Source organism: Rana temporaria, chromosome 8 (genome assembly GCF_905171775.1).
Source record: "Rana temporaria chromosome 8, aRanTem1.1, whole genome shotgun sequence".
Classification (NCBI taxonomy): domain Eukaryota; kingdom Metazoa; phylum Chordata; class Amphibia; order Anura; family Ranidae; genus Rana; species Rana temporaria.
Window position 1 is genome coordinate 122,773,777 of NC_053496.1, and position 16,618 is coordinate 122,790,394.

General features: G+C 42.2%; 1 protein-coding gene across 1 annotated transcript in view; it reads right to left on the reverse strand.

Moving 5' to 3' along the window:
- Window positions 1-16,618, reverse strand: part of LRMDA (leucine rich melanocyte differentiation associated) — a 1,236,952-nt gene that overhangs the window by 155,028 nt on the left and 1,065,306 nt on the right. The window lies entirely within an intron of this gene.

Below are 16,618 nucleotides of genomic sequence, written 5' to 3' on the forward strand. Positions count from 1 at the left end.
CTACCTCTGAGCCCGCCCCTGCAGAGCTGAGAGAGTCTCTGCCCCAGTGTGGCTCCTGTCCCCTAAGCAGAGCAACTCAAGCACTGCATGGCATCTTTTTGCCTGAGTGCTTGCGTAGCCCCTAGAATGCCTACGGAGCACCGCTGGTTCCGAGGACAAATCAGCACAGGGAGAGGCCATAGAGGAAGAAGAGGAGAGGGTGGAGGAGAGAGGTGTGGCAGAATCACCTCTACTAGCATTTTAGAGGTGTGGTGGCAGAACAAGCTCCAACAATACTACACCCTGTCCTGCATCCTTCCCAGCTGCCAGGAGGGTTACCCAGTGCGCCGTGAAAGAAAGGTAACATCCCTGTCCATGCCTGCTGGACCATGAGTCAGCGGTAATATGCACCTTACTGCTGACCGCCCTGTCCAACGAGGCCAAGACATTGCCTTCCACATGTCGGAAGAGAGCCGGAATGGCCTTCCCAGAAAAAAGTGGTGTTTGGGAACTTGCCACTGAGGTACCGCACATTCCACAAATTCTCAAAAGGGGCAGAGTCTAAAAGCTGAAAAGGCAGGAGTTGGAGTGCTAGCAATTTAGCCAAACTAGCATTCACCCGCTAAAAAATGTGGATGGCTGGGACCAAATTTCTTCCAATGGTTTAGCAACTGGGGTAGGGAAATTTGCCTGCAACAATCAGATTTGGATGTACCGCTAGCAGATTGCCCGCAAGTGCTTGGGACACCTAATTCTACACCTTTATTCCTTTCAGTGCAGGTCTCTGAGAGGACTGAAAATATAGTGGGGTTGGAGATCCCAGCTGATGAGGAGCAGGGAGAGGTCCGCCTTGTTCTTCGGTGTAGGTCTTTTAAGAACTGTTGCCAATGGTCTGCATGGGAGGTCGACATATGTCTGGTCAAGCATGTGGTGCCCAAGCGACTGCTGTTTTGGCCACGCTTGATACGCTTCAGACATATGTTGCAAACAGCAACGGTGCGATCTGCTGCACAAAAAAGGCCCACACCAAAGAACTTTTGAAAAAACGTGCAGAGTCAGCAGCGCCCTGCACATGCGGAGCTCTGCGGTGTGATGCAGTCGGTTGGCTGCGCTTAAGCTGGCCCCTGGAGGGCATCCTGCCTCGTTGGAGATGTGTCTCCTCCTATCTTCTATCAGGCACCTATGTAGAGTCAGTGACCTCATCATCCCCTTCCTCCTCGCCACTGGAGCTAACCTGGCAGTATGCTGCAGCTGGGGGAACATGACTGCCAGTTTCCTGTCCTTCTTGGGCACCCCCTCTCTCTGGACTCATGTTACTGCCTTCATCCTTAACCTGGGTACCATCATCAGAGCCTTCAAAATGATGTGCATCCTCTTGCAACATGTACCCTACACTGTGGTCAAACTGTTCGGGGGACTCCTCAGGGCATGATGGTGGGGCTAGGGAAGTAGTGACTGATGATGACATTGAGCCGATGGAAGAGGCCGCTTTGGCAGCTGCATTGGCAGATAAATTACTCTGAGCCTGGGTGACAGAGGATGAGGAGGATGAGGGCGGCTTGGTCATCCACTCTACCAACTCTTCTGCATGTTGTGGCTCAACAAGGCCAGCTGCCAAAAAAAGCCCAAGTGTGCCCAACGGTCACGTGCTGAGGATGCACCGTGTCCATGACTAGCACTGTTGGCTGTAGACACAGAGCCTGCTTGCCCACTTTTAGTGGCCTGTGAGCATCTGCCTCTTCTTGGTGGTCTTCCAGACATACTGTACAATTTTTTTTTACAAAACAACGCCTGAAGTTTACAAAAACAGTACACCAGGAATGGCCTGCAGTCAGGTATAGGTTTGGCTGGACTAGAATTCAGTGGATATATATGTAGGAGATTGTATATATATTTTATGCACTGCAGCTCACTGAGTCACCTGCCTGCCTGAAAGTGTCTTTGAACATGTACTCCAGGAATGGCCTACAGTCAGGTATAGGCTTGGCTGGACTAGAATGCAGTGGATATATATGTAGGAGACTGTATATATATTTTATGCACTGCCGCTCACTGAGTCACCTGCCTGCCTGTCTGAAACTGTCTTTGAACACACACTCCAGGAATGACCTACAGTCAGGTATAGGCTTGGCTGGAATAGAATGCAGTGGATATATATTGTATACACTGCAGCTCACTGAGTCGCCTGCCTGAAAGTGTCTTTGAACACGTACTCCAGGGATGGTCTACAGTCAGGTATAGGCTTAACAGGTATATAGGTTCAGGTGCGTAGTTTCAATCCGGAAACACTCCTGCTTCCAGTAACACAGCTTTCATCGCCACTCTAGCCAGAGTGGGTTTTGCGCACCCGGATAGGTTTCTCTCAGTAGCCTAGCAGCCAGGGTGACACACAGAAAATGGTACAGTCTCTGCCACAGACCTTCCAACAGATGGAGACACTTTCGGTCCAGAATCCACACAGTACAGGATTCAGCACCCAGATCTGTCCAGAGTAACTTCTTGTAGAACTTGAGACTGACAGGCGATCACCATCAAGCCTTTCACTTCGATGAAGTTCAAAGCCTCTCTTGAGACACCAGCCTCGTGCTCGGTCCTCTCCAAGATAGGTCCTTCATCAAGCTGCTTCCTCCCTCGGATGGACAGCACAGGATCACCTTCCAATGCGTTGACCCAATCTGCCTACTGGGCCTACTCAGAAGATCACAACCCCGGACCAACGTGGTCCCGCAGCCAGGATTACAGGAACACGCACCCCCAGCCAGGGTGGCCACACATGGGGGTGGTGGGACGACAGACTCAGGATCGACGACCCCAGTCCAGTGACATCTGTCCCTTAAGTACCCCTCCCCAGCATGCACAGCGGAACGATCAACCCCACTGATTGGCTGCCGAGGGAGAATACTCAAATCACCTTAACCTAGCTGCTGCCACCCTTGGCCTGGAGTAACAACTACACCCCAGGCAAACAATAGTGGTCACTCACAGCACAGCCACGGCTGGAACAGAAGCCAAATTTGCTCAAAATTACAAATGTCTGAGTAAATTAACTCTCAGAATTCCCTCTAAATATATAACAGCGTTGGCTCAAAAAGAGCAAGCCACTACATATATGTAGCACTACCCCCGGAGGAGCTGCTAGTTGTTTTGGGTGGTACATTTACCTCATGGCTCCCACGAATTCCTAGGGGTGAATGATGCGTATTGCATTTGGTAGAAGTAAAGGAATGTCCGCAACAGGTGCTCTTTACTGTGCTCTTTATTACCCAGCTGGGTAAAAACAATAAAACTTGTGGTGAGGAAAGCAAAGTTGAAGAAGAAAGGAGAATAGCAAATTCAGGCGTGATGATAGGGAAACAGTCCTGATCCCAGGCGCAACACTTCTCTGCGCCACTCCTGCCTGAGTGGGGTTAGCGTACCCGGACAGGCCTCTCTCACTGACCTGGCAGCCGGAGTATCACTCGAACATTTGTAGGATAAAGTCCCTGCCACAGACCCGCCTTAGTGAACTTGAGGAAAAGTCTCTGCCACAGACCCTCCTTGGTGAACGTCAGGTAGACACCTCTGCCACAGGTCTCTCTCTGATTTGTAGTTACAGAGGAAATCCTCCTTAGTTTAATTGCGCCTGGATCTTCTTCAACTTGTCACCCAGGTACCGACTGATAGGTGATCAATCCTTCAGTGTCCGGCTACCTTGATCCCCAGTGGTTTGTCGAGGCCCCTTTGGACCGCCAGCCTCCCAATGGCGCTCCTCAGACGGACTCCCCACCGAACAGCAATACAGCTTGGGATCTTCAAAGGTGGGAACCCAGTCACTCACTGGGTCCCCGTCCCAGAACCAGGAATACCGCGCGGCACGCACTCCCCCGCCAGGTAGGCCATAACGCCGGGGCGCCGTGATGCGGTCACTCCAAGGATGGGTGCCACACTCGAAAAAGAAGACCCAGAATCAATGGTGTCTGCCCCATAAATACCCCTCCCCAGCATGCACAGCAAGGTCAAACCTTCCTGATTGGCTGCTGGAAAAGAGCACCCAAACCTTGACTCCACTGCTGCCACCTACAGCACCGGGGTTGGAAGAACACCCCAGCACAGCAGAATAAGCCCACAGCACAGCCAAGCTGAGACAGAGACCCTGTTTAACACATAACAATTTGGATCAGAGTTTAACTACACTCTGATCTTCCTCTAAATTTACCTAGCACCGGTACTGTAAAGTAACCAGGTGCTACATATATACACAAAGCTGGGATGTATATATATATATATATATATATATATATATATACTGCAATACACTGCAGCTAACTGTATCGCCTGCTTGCTTGAAGTATTTTAGAAACGGTACATCAGGGACGGTCTGCAGTGAGATCAAGCTTAATTGTATACACTACAGTGTGTGTGTATATATATATATATATATATATATATATATATATAAATACACTACAATACACTGCAGCTAACTATCGCCTGCCTGCCTGAAGTATTTTAGAAACAGTACACCAGGAACGGTCTGCAGTGAGATCAAGCTAAACTGTATACAGTGTGTGTGTATATATATATATATATATATATATATATATACACATACAAAGCCTGGTTGTATACAGTATATATATATACTACAATACACTGAAGCTAACTGAATCGCCTGCCTGCTCAAACTAAATGGAATTATACTCTCTCTCTCTCTAATGCCAGCAACACACTACACAGGGCCGACGTGCAGGCGGCCTTTTATAGTGTGGGGCATGGACTTAACCCCCTGACGCATTTTCAACTCGAACATTGGGCTCATCCCTACTCTACACCTAGTGAATAACATCAGAGAACAATTCCCTTCACCATAACAGCAGTGCTTAGAGACTAGGTCACACCAAACCATAAAAATTCAGAAAGGATAGTTTGAAAGAAAAAAATAAATACAGAAAGGAACTCCAGGCCAAAACCGAATGAAAGAGTTAAAGATAATTGTAATTGTTGAAAAAAAGGCACATAAAAACAGCCAACAAATTTTGGGGGCAACTCCACTCCCCCTTTATCAGAGCTCAACAAAGGATAAACCTTGGATGCACTCAGAGAAAACTGTGACTTCATAGATCTATATAAGAAACTTTATTGGCTAACCAGTACTTTCCTTGTGGAGTAACAGTTTGAGAGCAGTTGCTGAGCAGCAATGGGGCCCTCCATTGACACTTCCTACAGCTCTCTAACTGAAAGTTTGTACCTCAATACAGACAAGAAGCTGGAGGAAGAGTCTGCAGGAGCCTGGTTTTAAGAAAAAAATTTCCACTACTAGCGCTACACCATAAGGACAATAAAACACAATGTTTTGTGTAGTAAAAAAAGATAAACAAACTCTTTCCGTGCAGCTGTCAATCACCTGAGAACATGGGCAAAAAACTGAAACAAAAAATACAGCGCTCGAGGATGGAGTACGAATCACTTTATAGTCTTTAAAGTATTGCAAAAAATACACATGAACTAAAAATATAAATAAAAAACTGCACACTAGGCAGAAAGTTTATACAAGCGAATCTATTGCAAAGTCCCCAAACACTTGAACAATAACCATAAGGTGATGGTGGGATAGCAACCTGAAATCACTGCTGGGAGAAAGCTTCCAACCAAAGTACACTTCTGTAGTATATGAAGGTGGTACGGCCGTTAGTAAACCTCTAAGCAGGGAGAAGAAAAACACACAGCGGGGGGACAGCATCCACGCTGGGAGTGATCAAAGATGATATTCACCTGCCGAGGGAGAAATGGCTATAGTTCTAATCCAACAGGGCGGCCGATGGAGGCGGGATCACTCCTCGCAACGGAGGGCAGTAAGGGAGATCCTGGATGGGAACCACCGTGCCAATACAAGGACGCCACCGCGTCAATCAGAAGCGAGGAGGGAGGGGTGGAATCACCGCTGCGTCACATGAAGGGGAAGGGAATGAAGTCCGGACTCTATCCCTCAAGGGTCATGTGACTCCAGGGGCCAATCAGTGGAAGAGATAGCCGAGCAGTAGAATCAACAAGCTGAACGTCACTGAAGGAATTCCCAGACTGTCAGTATCTCAGCATTGGCTTCTTGTAAACAAGTGGGGGCATAAAACGAGATGGGGGTGAGCCGTGACTGACATGTTTCGCGTGCCAGACGCTTTGTCAAAGTCACGGACAGGCAACACCACCAGATTAAAATAGGAACATGTAACAATCCCATTGGATAATGGCAGGCGGGGGGACGGATTTAAAGTGTTAACCCCACCATCACCATTCGGTTCTTTATTTAAAAAAGCAACATATTGAGTTTGCAATTGTTTGTTGATATTAAACTAGAAACACCCAATAGTGACACATATACAAAAAATAATAATAATAGCACATAAACAAAAACAAAAATACATAATCCATACATTAAAAATAAATACATTGAAAATAAATGAAAATAAAAATAAAAAAAAAAAATAAATACAAATATAGTACACATTGTCCTCAGCTCATAACATAAATATTAGTGACATGAACACATTTATCTATAAAAACTATCATTTTTTAATTTTTTAAAAAACATTGAATAAAAGAGCCATAAGCTCTGTATGCTAAAATTTAAAATTTAATATTTAATATTTAATTCAAGTTTCATTCGTAATACTGAGGATATCTAGCTCCTCGTTAAGGCCACCTGGTGACAAAGAACCCATCCGAAAGATCCAATAAGTTTCCCTCTTGCAGAGGAGGGAAAATCTTTCATTGGCCGTAAGTGACCCTATTGGAATGGACTCAATCGCCATGACCTCCAGGCACTTAAAATCTTTATTATGGGCCTGCAGGAAGTGTCTAGGTACACTGTGTTTGTCACAGCCCTTTGTGATAAGGCGTCTGTGCTCACCTATACGTATCCGTAAAGTACGGATTGTCCTTCCTACATAAAGCAACTTACAAGGACAACGCAACACGTAAACAACGAATTCCGTTGAACAGGTAATAAATTGATTAATCGGAAAACTACAGTCTTTGGTTTTAATAACATCAGTCCCTCCTTTAGAGATAGACTGACAAGTAAGACATCCTCTTTTACCACATCTGAAAATACCTGTTTTATTATTGAAATAGGCCCGAATATCTAAAGGACGAGTGGGGTTATTCTTAGTGACTTTACTTGGTGCAATGATATTCCGGATGGTCCGTGCCCTTCTAAAGGTAATCTGGGGTTTAGGGGGAAGGGAAGAAGACAGGTATTGGTCTAGTTGAAGAATGTTGAAATGTTTATTAATAATGCTGCTTATGTTTTTATGTTCAGTATTGAAAGTAGAAATAAACCTTATATTATTTACGACCCTGTCCTTAATGACCTTCTTCTTTTTGTTCATAATCATATTGGAATTGAAAGCATCATCTAATAATTCTTGTGGATATCCCTTTTCTCTAAATTTCGTCTTCATAGTAAGGCCCTGGGTCATGTAGTCCTGTAACTTTGAACAGTTTCTCCGTAGCCTATTGAATTGCCCATATGGGATATTTGATTTCCACGACGAGTGATGGCAACTATTAAAGTGTAAATATGAATTACCACTAGTGGGTTTAATATGATTACTAGTGGTAATGACCTCCTGATCATGTGAAAGTACCAAATCCAAAAAAATTAAGTTATCCTTATCGAAGACATGCGTGAACGAAAGGCCTAGCTCATTATTGTTACAGTGGTCTACAAATAATGAAAAAAGATCAGCACCACCACTCCAAATGAGGACTACGTCGTCTATATAGCGCCCATAGAAGACGACGTGTTCCAGAAATGGATTGTTATTCCAAATATGCAAAATTTCCCAGTAGCCCATAGTCAGATTGGCATAAACCGGTGCAAAATTGGCCCCCATTGCAGTACCTTTCCTTTGTAAAAAGAACTGATCACAGAAAGAAAAATAATTGTGTTTAAGGCAGAATTCAATACCTCTACTGATAAATTCAGATTGTAGAGAGTTAATATCGTTGTTCTTACTTAAGAAGTATTGTACTGCCGCTAAACCAATATTATGGGGTATTGACGTGTACAAAGAGGCCACGTCTAGTGACGCCCAAGCATAACCCTCTTCCCAGGAATAATTTTCAAGGGTCTTAATAATGTCATTGGAATCTTTAATATAAGATGGCAATTCACAAACAATAGGCTGTAGGGCATGGTCTATATACATAGATAGGCCACTAGTAAGGCTATTAGTACTAGCAACAATCGGGCGACCCGGTGGGTCTACTAAAGATTTATGTACTTTCGGGAGGTGGTAAAAATGTGGAGTACTAGAAATTTTGGGCAATAAGAAGGACTTTTCACTCTTGTTGATAACGCCTTTACTATAGGCCGTCTCAACAAGAGTAGTAAGTTCTATTTGATAGGCGGAGAAAGGGTCTGTATTGAGTTTTTGGTAAGTCTCGCCATCCGACAGCAGACGATATGCTTCTCGGAGGTATTCAACCTTATCCTGTACAACTAGGCTCCCGCCTTTGTCGGCTTGTTTGACTATAATATTTTTATTTGCCGTGAGATCTTTAAGTGCCTGACGTTCTGCAAAATTTAGATTGAGGGTCCCTGACTTAGAAGGGTTATCACATAAACTGGAAAAATCCTTATACACAGCTTGATAGAAGGTCTCAATATAGGGCCCTTTAGAGCGGGTAGGGTTAAAAACGGACTGAGGCCTAAATTTTGTGTGCACTATGTCCGGTTCCATGAAAGGACAAAAAGTTTGACTCTCTGTATTGCCCTCAGACCATAGTTCTTCAAGGATTAATAACAAACCATCTGGATCTTGATCAATGTCTGGGTCCTCACGAGTGCTAGTTGCAACACTGTCAGAATCCTGAACATTGTCAGTATTGGACGCATCACGTTTAGCAAAAAATCTTCTGAGGGTGAGGAGTCGAACAAATTTATTTAGATCCTTAAAAAGTCCAAATTTATTTGGTCCAGTAGAAGGACAAAAACTTAGCCCTTTGCGTAAAAGGGTAAGCTCAATTGGGGTTAGGGTATGGCTAGAAAGATTAAATATTTTAATGGTACTATCTTTTAGTCCCTGTCTGTCTTTTCTTTTTTGTTCAGTCTTGGATCGGAGTCCTCCTCTTCTACCTCTTCGAGTTTTCTTTTTTCTTTTTGTAATGAGGTTCCCTTTAGGGGTAAGTCTAAAAAACCTTCATCGATATTGCCTATTATAGTGTCACACATAGAGGTTGGAGGCCCATTGACTCTTGGACGAGCCCCTTCCTTCATGTAGACTTCTAAGTCTTTAGATAGAGGGCTATATTTATTACTAGTGGTGACTGAGAAGCATATGGGTAATTGTGAAAATGACGTGTTGCACTCATGATCGCTATTGGGGTCTGCTATACTTGGACTGGGGTTGAGATCTACCAAAATGGGAGGGGGATTGGGTATTAAAATAGGTACGTTGGAAAGCTGGTTAATTGGCCCCTCTGATATTGGTTGCTTAGGTTCAGAAACATAACCATGAGGACAGAGTGGCGTTTGAAGTCTGTCTTGTTTATTTCTAATATTATTAGAATGTTCACCGCCATTATTAATCCTTCTATTTCCTCTATTTCTATTTCTATTTTTATTCTGACGTGGTCCTTTATCTACGGTGTTAGAGTTGGGGCGGGTCGAATAGGAGTTAGTTCCCTGGCTAAGTTGAGTATTGGGCTGTCTGACTTCTAAGACTGGGCGTTTCCATTCAAAGACATTTCCGCTTTTATAGTCGGCAACATCTCTCTCAAGTTTATGTGTCTTTTTCTTAATAATCTCATCTTCATCTTTTGTCACATTGGAATTCTGTGTAGAAAGCCATTTATCGTAGAGACAGGAGGAGCTGAAAGCTTCAGCAGCCTGGCCTTTCTCCGCAACCTGTGACTCTGCAATTTTGAGTTTCCTTTCACGCTGCTGGACTAATATTTTAATCCACTTGGTGGTACAAAACTCGGATATAAATCGCCATTCTTTTGCAAGATCCTCATCAAGGAAACTACACTGTTTTTTAATGCGAAGCCCCCGAGGTGTAATACCTAAATCCAGATATTTTTGTAAGAACGCTAAGTCCCACCATTGAGCATTCTCATACTGTTTAGCGTCTTGTAGTTTTAAAAAAGCTTTCCTCATCTGAATTTCATATGCCTCTGAATGAGGCGGAGGCGCAGAAGCATTTGAAACAGAGTTCACAGGATCGGTATTAGAAATCCCATAGAAGTCTATCTTTTCAAAGATGGATAATAGTCTACTAGATCTGTCAGAAGCCATTGAAACACTAGAGACCATACACACACACACACACACATACACTCTCACAAAAACACGTATATCCGTACAAACACGCACAAAAAACACAAAAAATACACACTTGGGTGTAACCAATAATGTCTAAAAACAACATATACAAATAAAAAAATATATAGAGAAGGAACAACCGGTGCAAATATATAACACTGTTGAATCCAACATATATCTAAAACTAATACTGTTCATGCATAAACATAGTAATCGCCATTGGAATGTGAGCTGCTAAGTGGGAAACCATACAGGAAAAATGATACAAGAAAAAAATTCCCACTACTAGCGCTACACCATAAGGACAATAAAACACAATGTTTTGTGTAGTAAAAAAAGATAAACAAACTCTTTCCGTGCAGCTGTCAATCACCTGAGAACATGGGCAAAAAACTGAAACAAAAAATACAGCGCTCGAGGATGGAGTACGAATCACTTTATAGTCTTTAAAGTATTGCAAAAAATACACATGAACTAAAAATATAAATAAAAAACTGCACACTAGGCAGAAAGTTTATACAAGCGAATCTATTGCAAAGTCCCCAAACACTTGAACAATAACCATAAGGTGATGGTGGGATAGCAACCTGAAATCACTGCTGGGAGAAAGCTTCCAACCAAAGTACACTTCTGTAGTATATGAAGGTGGTACGGCCGTTAGTAAACCTCTAAGCAGGGAGAAGAAAAACACACAGCGGGGGGACAGCATCCACGCTGGGAGTGATCAAAGATGATATTCACCTGCCGAGGGAGAAATGGCTATAGTTCTAATCCAACAGGGCGGCCGATGGAGGCGGGATCACTCCTCGCAACGGAGGGCAGTAAGGGAGATCCTGGATGGGAACCACCGTGCCAATACAAGGACGCCACCGCGTCAATCAGAAGCGAGGAGGGAGGGGTGGAATCACCGCTGCGTCACATGAAGGGGAAGGGAATGAAGTCCGGACTCTATCCCTCAAGGGTCATGTGACTCCAGGGGCCAATCAGTGGAAGAGATAGCCGAGCAGTAGAATCAACAAGCTGAACGTCACTGAAGGAATTCCCAGACTGTCAGTATCTCAGCATTGGCTTCTTGTAAACAAGTGGGGGCATAAAACGAGATGGGGGTGAGCCGTGACTGACATGTTTCGCGTGCCAGACGCTTTGTCAAAGTCACGGACAGGCAACACCACCAGATTAAAATAGGAACATGTAACAATCCCATTGGATAATGGCAGGCGGGGGGACGGATTTAAAGTGTTAACCCCACCATCACCATTCGGTTCTTTATTTAAAAAAGCAACATATTGAGTTTGCAATTGTTTGTTGATATTAAACTAGAAACACCCAATAGTGACACATATACAAAAAATAATAATAATAGCACATAAACAAAAACAAAAATACATAATCCATACATTAAAAATAAATACATTGAAAATAAATGAAAATAAAAATAAAAAAAAAAATAAATACAAATATAGTACACATTGTCCTCAGCTCATAACATAAATATTAGTGACATGAACACATTTATCTATAAAAACTATCATTTTTTAATTTTTTAAAAAACATTGAATAAAAGAGCCATAAGCTCTGTATGCTAAAATTTAAAATTTAATATTTAATATTTAATTCAAGTTTCATTCGTAATACTGAGGATATCTAGCTCCTCGTTAAGGCCACCTGGTGACAAAGAACCCATCCGAAAGATCCAATAAGTTTCCCTCTTGCAGAGGAGGGAAAATCTTTCATTGGCCGTAAGTGACCCTATTGGAATGGACTCAATCGCCATGACCTCCAGGCACTTAAAATCTTTATTATGGGCCTGCAGGAAGTGTCTAGGTACACTGTGTTTGTCACAGCCCTTTGTGATAAGGCGTCTGTGCTCACCTATACGTATCCGTAAAGTACGGATTGTCCTTCCTACATAAAGCAACTTACAAGGACAACGCAACACGTAAACAACGAATTCCGTTGAACAGGTAATAAATTGATTAATCGGAAAACTACAGTCTTTGGTTTTAATAACATCAGTCCCTCCTTTAGAGATAGACTGACAAGTAAGACATCCTCTTTTACCACATCTGAAAATACCTGTTTTATTATTGAAATAGGCCCGAATATCTAAAGGACGAGTGGGGTTATTCTTAGTGACTTTACTTGGTGCAATGATATTCCGGATGGTCCGTGCCCTTCTAAAGGTAATCTGGGGTTTAGGGGGAAGGGAAGAAGACAGGTATTGGTCTAGTTGAAGAATGTTGAAATGTTTATTAATAATGCTGCTTATGTTTTTATGTTCAGTATTGAAAGTAGAAATAAACCTTATATTATTTACGACCCTGTCCTTAATGACCTTCTTCTTTTTGTTCATAATCATATTGGAATTGAAAGCATCATCTAATAATTCTTGTGGATATCCCTTTTCTCTAAATTTCGTCTTCATAGTAAGGCCCTGGGTCATGTAGTCCTGTAACTTTGAACAGTTTCTCCGTAGCCTATTGAATTGCCCATATGGGATATTTGATTTCCACGACGAGTGATGGCAACTATTAAAGTGTAAATATGAATTACCACTAGTGGGTTTAATATGATTACTAGTGGTAATGACCTCCTGATCATGTGAAAGTACCAAATCCAAAAAAATTAAGTTATCCTTATCGAAGACATGCGTGAACGAAAGGCCTAGCTCATTATTGTTATAATAATGAAAAAAGATCAGCACCACCACTCCAAATGAGGACTACGTCGTCTATATAGCGCCCATAGAAGACGACGTGTTCCAGAAATGGATTGTTATTCCAAATATGCAAAATTTCCCAGTAGTGTACTTTGGTTGGAAGCTTTCTCCCAGCAGTGATTTCAGGTTGCTATCCCACCATCACCTTATGGTTATTGTTCAAGTGTTTGGGGACTTTGCAATAGATTCGCTTGTATAAACTTTCTGCCTAGTGTGCAGTTTTTTATTTATATTTTTAGTTCATGTGTATTTTTTGCAATACTTTAAAGACTATAAAGTGATTCGTACTCCATCCTCGAGCGCTGTATTTTTTGTTTCAGGAGCCTGGTTTTGCACTTGCAACCCAGTGAGCTTTGCAAGCTGATGTACAAAAAAAGTTTATAAATGCACTCCTTTTCCTTGCAAATATATGTGCATTTATTATTATAATTTTTTTGTAAGAGGTGAAATTAGCCTTTAATAAATCTACTAGCGTGAAGGCCCACTCATACAGTGGCATGTGTAACTTACTGCATGCATTTGTTTCTTAAAACATTACCAGAACCGCCCTAATGAGATGAGGGATTGCACTGCCAGAATGTCTTTGCGTCTTTCTGTGGTCTTGACATCCTATCACATCTGTATACAAGAATCAATATTCCAATACCAATTACAGGGAATAAAATAAATAAACCTCAGCCTGAAGGAGGTGATGTCCTTGTTAAAACGTGACTGTAAAATTAACCTAATATCCTTTTCCCCACTTAATGGCATTGCCCAAGTGTCACACAAAGTAATTCCAGTAGGGAAGGCTTGATAACCTTTCAGAGAGGTCAGGAGTGAGTATTCCACAAGCCTCTTCTGGTCTGAATTTGATTTATCTATGCCTGACAGATATGGATCCTTTCAGCAGATAAGTTTCCTATGGAAAAGAAAAAGACCTGGCTAACTACACGCGTCTCTCCAGAGCTCTTCCCTAGCCAGGCTGTTATCCTTTATTTACAGCATAAATTTCCTTGTGTTTACAAGAGCCACCCGCTTACAAATTTATGCTGTAAACCAAATCCCAAACTTGCTGTTGAGTTTTTGTCTGAGCTCTGATTTATGGTCAGACGGGTTTTGAGCAGGTAAACTCAGCACAGCAGACACCCGTTCTGAGTTTTCACTCCCGCCTGTACATGTCGTATGATGCTTTCATAAAGTACAACAAGATAAATCAGATGTTTCACTGCTGAGACACTGGAATTATGAGCATACCACATTACCAATGATTGAAAAAAGACCAACAAAATATAACAATTATGATAGAGTCTATCTAAGGATAAGGCATGGGTACAGTTATTTTGCTGCACCACACATACTGTTGTCTGGACAACGTGCACTACACCTCTACAGAACAACTATATCTCTATCAGGATACTTCAACTTCATACTCTGCATTCCATTGTTTTAGCATGCTACATCTGTTGAGGTGGGAAGAAAAGTTAATAATTGTATTAAATTGTATATATAGACAAAACCTTTTTTTGTTATGGATGCAGTTGTAAAGGTTCTGTAAAGATTTTATTGCTGTCTGTGTCTCTGATCGGTAGATTCACACTCCATTTGTCCATTCCAGACCCAAATGAGAAGGTGTCCAAGGAAAGTGCAGAGCCCTAAGCGTTCCTTACTCATCTGGAACCTTTCCTTGATGCTAATACTGTCCCTGACATATGGGTGTCCCATCCTTACACTACCCACACGCAAATTCACACCAAACCCAGGAGCAAGGGTCTTAAATAGACTCTGTTACACCCAAGATGGCCACCAGAGTCACATGGGTGGCCAGCATCCAATCAGATTGCTGCCTCAATTACTCAATAAACCATAGAGGAACCATGTTCATCTTGACTTCCTCTCCCTCTGCACTGCTGTTGTGCTTGAGCACCACCTGCAGTGGAGACAACATACTGCACCTGCCTACATGGTGACCATATTTACAGAGACAGAAAGCAAGGAGAATCTGAACTTTTAGAGTTGTCACTAGAACAAGCATTGAGGGTAAATATATTCCTATGGGGACAAATGTTTCCCTCTTTGGGGTGATTCTCGCTCATGTCCTGCTGGGCCTTCAGGATAGGAAGTGAACAGAAATCCGGACATAAACAGCAAAAAATACCCTAAAAAGAGTTTTGGGATTTACATACACCTTATACAAAAAAACAAGAGGTAATACAGCATACTCAAGTAATTAAAAGTTTTACAACTTTCCTTTAAAATCTAATTTATATAATCCAGCTGCATAAAACATACAAACATCTATATAATCCAAATGTAATCAAACGGTGTATATACCGGCCGCAATAGTGCTGTAAATCTGAAAAAATAAGCGTTCCTGTGGAAGAAAAAGCAGCGACACTAACATGAGATATATTCATGTAAAACAAAATAAATAAAGGCACTAGTCGCGCTAATAGGATGAAAAATTAGATCCTAAAATACCTTGCATCAAAAATAGTGTTATACATATACTAATTCAGGTATACGTAAGTAAACAAAGTGACTGTTAAATTATAATCTCTAAAAATTGCAGTGATATTTAGAGTGTCTAAAGGCAGAGAGGCAGTGTCCACAAATAATAATAAGTGAATCCAATTGAAAAGTGATAACGATACAAGAAAGATGGGAAGATGTTCTAAGTTTCCACAGCCACCGAAGGGGGACATGGGATGGACCCCTCCTTGGGGTGTACATCGGGGAAAGTAATAAACTCTTACCAGATGGAATGGATCTCCTATTTATAGTGAAGTCACCAACGCCTGCAGATATAGCCCTCTGCGGGGTCTGGGATGGACCGAGATGTCGGTATCGATAGACTCTGGACGTCCTTCTCACTCAATGGCCGCCCTCCATCCGCTGTGCTTAAAGATGCGATCTCCAAGAGGAAAAACGGAGCATGCGGGAGAATAAAGGCTGTTTTTCTGTACTCTCTAGGCTGCTCTCCCAAGTGGATGATAAAATCAGCAGACCTTCCCCTCATTTCATATCTACTCCTTAGATTTAGAGCGACTGCACTTTCAAATGCACTTGTAGTGCAAAGTGGATTTTCCTTTAGTAAATAACCCCCTATATTTGATGTAAGGTATTTTAGGATCAAATTTTTCATCTTATTAGCGTGACTAGTCCCTTTATTTATCTATATAATCCAGTCACAATTAAAATCTTTTTTGACAAAACATAATACTGACATTATAGTTCATAAGAATGTATCAGGATTACATCAGCAAGTCTTTTGTGATAACAGGGTATGTTGCTGTCCATATGACAAGAATCTGTACTTGTAGGCGATGATGGGATCTCACAATAACTCAGAAACCTTCAAATGCTGTGATGTACAACTCTATAATAAACCTCTGTAAGTGCACAAGGTCACTCACAATCACAGAGACGACTACTAAACTGTTTACCGGATGGTATTATACACCCACAAAACTAAATGCAATGTTTCCTACGTCACCAAATACATGCTTTAGAGCAGGGGTCTCAAACTGGTGGCCCTCTAGCTGTTGTGAAACTATCTCATCATGCCTCTGCCTGTGGGAGTCATGCTGGTAACTGTCAGCCTTGCAATGCCTCATGGGACTTGTAGTTCTGCAACA